Raw genomic sequence first — 5,000 nt, 5'->3', positions numbered from 1 at the left:
TGTGACTACACTACATTGACATGCAGCCCAGATACGACACCTCCATCTACAGGAAGTGAACGCAACAACGCCAACCACACAGCATCGCCACCTATGAAAATACGACGAAACCACATGCAATACAGCCATCTACGCGAATCTGGCAACACTACATCCACCATGTCGAGCGCACCACAAACAATAACGCCATCTAGGCCTCCTGCAACGGCGATACCGCCATCTATGAGACGCCAAGCTGAATACGACATCGATGGGCGCACAGTACACATTGTCCGACGCCACCCACAAAGACGGCATCCTCTGTCCACCACGAAGTCGTCGACCGACAATCACGCCACCCGCACCCGTACGTGCCCCACCCCACCCACCAAAATCGCAAGTCCAGCGGATGAACGGCGGACGTTTCCCGCACTCGTAAGTTGCAATCCACACCTATATCTTGCGTTTCATGAAGAGTTTTATCCAATATTCGACATTCCCGCTGTCCCTAAACGTGCTCTAAGTCTGTGCGCGACCGCGTCGCTCACTGTACGGATTCCGATGCTGAGCGATCAGCTATGGGCCGCCCCATCCACGTCGGTCCCCGTGGGCGTTGCACTCGCAGTCGCAAAGACTCTGGGCAATGGCTATGTGCGCTCCGCAATATATTACTGGGACGAGTAATGAGGGTCCGAGCCCCCAGTGTGGGGAAAGTGTTTCGCAGCCCTGACCCACCGGCACGGTGTTGCGTCCCCCACCTCAAACATGTGACGTAGTCACACCACCGGTTTTGACTAATAGACAGAATGTTTATAATCATATGCCATACACCGGGGGACGATGCCGCGAGGTGTAGCTAGCTAGTGCAGTCGCACCGCTACTACTGTACAGAGATAGAACAGGCATTGACTATACATACATTAAGCTTATACACGGCGGTGCTTAGTAATACGCGCAGTCATCGGAATATAGATAACACATACAACTGTCCCTATACATGCTGAACGTCTGTGCACACAATGTCAACCACACGTCACCCACACACTCCATCACCCACTAGTCTATGCCTGTAACAGACGCAGACACAACATCTAAGTACCAGCATGGAACAACATCCAGTGCATCCTCTCGGCCACAGTACACCATCCACACTATGATAACCAGACCGGGACGTCGAACCAGAAAACTGAATATCCCACTCTTCCTACAACCACCATTGCTCAGATACGCCACCAACACCCACACATGTCCTACACAGGGGTGCACCCAACAGCACCACACTGCCGCATCTCACAGCACATAAACAATGGCAGGAATGAAAGACACAGGTGTGCCACTCCTTTGCCACAAACACAGAACGGGCGCGCCACCTGCCATGAGCCACAAGTGCAACTGACGTGACATATCTGATAGTGCCTCAGGCGTCCACTTACTACCATCACTATCAACGAACCTCGCCACCCCACCCCCCCCCCCCACACACACCATCCCTTAACCCAACTTCTGCCTTAACCTAACCCAACTTCTGCCTTAACCTAACCCAACTTCTGCCTTAACCTAACCCAACTTCTGCCTTAACCTAACCCAACTTCTGCCTTAACCTAACCCAACTTCTGCCTTAACCTAACCCAACTTCTGCCTTAACCTAACCCAACTTCTGCCTTAACCTAACCCAACTTCTGCCTTAACCTAACCCAACTTCTGCCTTAACCTAACCCAACTTCTGCCTTAACCTAACCCAACTTCTGCCTTAACCTAACCCAACTTCTGCCTTAACCTAACCCAACTTCTGCCTTAACCTAACCCAACTTCTGCCTTAACCTAACCCAACTTCTGCCTTAACCTAACCCAACTTCTGCCTTAACCTAACCCAACTTCTGCCTTAACCTAACCCAGCTTCTGCCTTAACCTAACCCAACTTCTGCCTTAACCTAACCCAACTTCTGCCTTAACCTAACCCAACTTCTGCCTTAACCTAACCCAAGTTGCGCCCTAACCTAACCCACGTTGCGCCCTAACCTAACCCACGTTGCGCCCTAACCTAACCCACGTTGCGCCCTAACCTAACCCACGTTGCGCCCTAACCTAACCCAAGTTGCGCCCTAACCTAACCCACGTTGCGCCCTAACCTAACCCACGTTGCGCCCTAACCTAACCCACGTTGCGCCCTAACCTAACCCACGTTGCGCCCTAACCTAACCCACGTTGCGCCCTAACCTAACCCACGTTGCGCCTTAACCTAACCCACGTTGCGCCCTAACCTAACCCACGTTGCGCCTTAACCTAACCCACGTTGCGCCTTAACCTAACCCACGTTGCGCCTTAACCTAACCCACGTTGCGCCTTAACCTAACCCACGTTGCGCCTTAACCTAACCCACGTTGCGCCTTAACCTAACCCACGTTGCGCCTTAACCTAACCCACGTTGCGCCTTAACCTAACCCACGTTGCGCCTTAACCTAACCCACGTTGCGCCTTAACCTAACCCACGTTGCGCCTTAACCTAACCCACGTTGCGCCTTAACCTAACCCACGTTGCGCCTTAACCTAACCCACGTTGCGCCTTAACCTAACCCACGTTGCGCCTTAACCTAACCCACGTTGCGCCTTAACCTAACCCACGTTGCGCCTTAACCTAACCCAAGTTGCGCCTTAACCTAACCCAAGTTGCGCCTTAACCTAACCCAAGTTGCGCCTTAACCTAACCCAAGTTGCGCCTTAACCTAACCCAAGTTGCGCCTTAACCTAACCCAAGTTGCGCCTTAACCTAACCCAAGTTGCGCCTTAACCTAACCCAAGTTGCGCCTTAACCTAACCCACGTTGCGCCTTAACCTAACCCACGTTGCGCCCTAACCTAACCCACGTTGCGCCTTAACCTGCCCTGTAATTGTTAGTTATATGAATCTAGGAATTCGTGTAGCGTTGCCTAATTGCAACCATCTCAACATAGTTCACTTCGCGCACACTGTGGTGTTCTGCGTATTGATTCATTTTACGGTGCGTACCCTCACATCTTGCGAGTGTTGCTTACTTTCCACATGGTCCCGCTATCCACTGTATTGTGTACTGCAATAGGACGTATATCGCCCCCGCCCCCCCCCCCCTCCCCTCCTGTCACCTCTAGCTCGTCGGTCAGGAGTTCGCGTGTTGAATGCGCTTCGCAGCTGTGCAATGGCATTCGCATACGTACGCTGGCCACCTTCCACGTGTTCTTTCGTGCACACGTCGCAGCGTGTATGTATGCTGATGGAGTGCGTCGTGACACACAACATCCAGGCATGCAAGACTCGTAGAAGTCGCAAATGTAGATGGATGTCTACGTTTGCTGCCCAAGTTACGCAAATGAACTGGAAATCCGTTGTTGCGCGGTTGTTCGCGCTGGAGGTGAATCGTTGATATCGACGATCGGTACAGGTATTAACCGGTTGCTTCAGCGACACCCGTCATACCCACGAACGTGAGTGGGCATGTGGGTATGAAGCGATACGCGGCGGTGGCTGGGTGGGACCGTCCCCGGCCGGTGAGGGGGGGGCGCCCGGCGTGCTGGCCGCGCGCTGCGTGGGCGCACGCGCGGCAGCCGGCTGGTGGGGGCGCCCAGTGGCAGGCGCGCCGGCTGACGGACGCGGCAGGCGGCGCATCTGCGTGCCGGCGCACCCAGCGCGCGGCGCCGTGCGGCCAAAGTGGGTCCTCCCGGGCCCGGTGCGAAGCGCGGTGGACATCTGCAGTGTGCTGGTCCGATTGAGGACTGTGTGCGTTGAGGATGCGCCGCCGCCCGGCACTCGGCGCCGCGACGCCGTCTGCTGCTCGGTCGCCCCCGCGGTTCTCGCAGGTGGTTTGTATCGCAGCTGTGCGGATGTGTTGGCGCGTGCGCTGTGCTGGGAGAGTTCGCTTTGGCACCCAAGTGGGGCTCTGCCCCTCTGTGGCGCTGGCGTTGGAGCTGCACGGTCACTGTTTGTGGCCGCGTGTTGTCTCCCGCCGGCAACACCACGACAGCACGCTCCCGGGCCTCTGTCGGCAGCGGCAAGCTCAGTTGGGAGCACGGGTGGTCGCACTGAAAGCGTCTACTCGCCTATCTCCGGGCGATTGCGCCTCTCTCGAACCCGACCAAGTACTTAGGACGGCGCTGCGCGCCGCCGGGACCTGAGAGGGTTTCGAGGTGTATCGTGCAGGGGAGCCCAGCCTCCTCCTGTTTGCAGAATAATTGAGCGGACGCTTGCGTGTTCGCGCGGGCCCCCGGGACACACTCCCGGGCGGCCGGCTGCTCAGCTCTAGTTGACGCAGCTCCCTGGTTGATCCTGCCAGTAGTCATATGCTTGTCTCAAAGATTAAGCCATGCATGTCTCAGTACAAGCCGCATTAAGGTGAAACCGCGAATGGCTCATTAAATCAGTTATGGTTCCTTAGATCGTACCCACGTTACTTGGATAACTGTGGTAATTCTAGAGCTAATACATGCAAACAGAGTCCCGACCAGAGATGGAAGGGACGCTTTTATTAGATCAAAACCAATCGGTCGGCTCGTCCGGTCCGTTTGCCTTGGTGACTCTGAATAACTTTGGGCTGATCGCACGGTCTTCGTACCGGCGACGCATCTTTCAAATGTCTGCCTTATCAACTGTCGATGGTAGGTTCTGCGCCTACCATGGTTGTAACGGGTAACGGGGAATCAGGGTTCGATTCCGGAGAGGGAGCCTGAGAAACGGCTACCACATCCAAGGAAGGCAGCAGGCGCGCAAATTACCCACTCCCGGCACGGGGAGGTAGTGACGAAAAATAACGATACGGGACTCATCCGAGGCCCCGTAATCGGAATGAGTACACTTTAAATCCTTTAACGAGTATCTATTGGAGGGCAAGTCTGGTGCCAGCAGCCGCGGTAATTCCAGCTCCAATAGCGTATATTAAAGTTGTTGCGGTTAAAAAGCTCGTAGTTGGATTTGTGTCCCACGCTGTTGGTTCACCGCCCGTCGGTGTTTAACTGGCATGTATCGTGGGACGTCCTGCCGGTGGGGCGAGCCGA

The 5,000-nt window shown here is 55.0% G+C and overlaps 1 non-coding gene across 1 annotated transcript in view; it reads left to right on the top strand.

The window, feature by feature from the left end:
- Nucleotides 1–4,262: 4,262 nt before the first annotated feature.
- The window catches only part of LOC126196956 (small subunit ribosomal RNA), a 1,909-nt gene continuing 1,171 nt past the window's right edge, over nucleotides 4,263–5,000 (top strand). Inside the window, exon 1 of the ribosomal RNA XR_007539375.1 lies at nucleotides 4,263–5,000. This exon is cut by the window's right edge and continues 1,171 nt beyond it. This is a non-coding gene — a ribosomal RNA (small subunit ribosomal RNA).

This window comes from Schistocerca nitens, chromosome 7, assembly GCF_023898315.1.
Source record: "Schistocerca nitens isolate TAMUIC-IGC-003100 chromosome 7, iqSchNite1.1, whole genome shotgun sequence".
Lineage (NCBI taxonomy): Eukaryota > Metazoa > Arthropoda > Insecta > Orthoptera > Acrididae > Schistocerca > Schistocerca nitens.
This window is presented reverse-complemented; position numbering and strand designations above follow the sequence as displayed.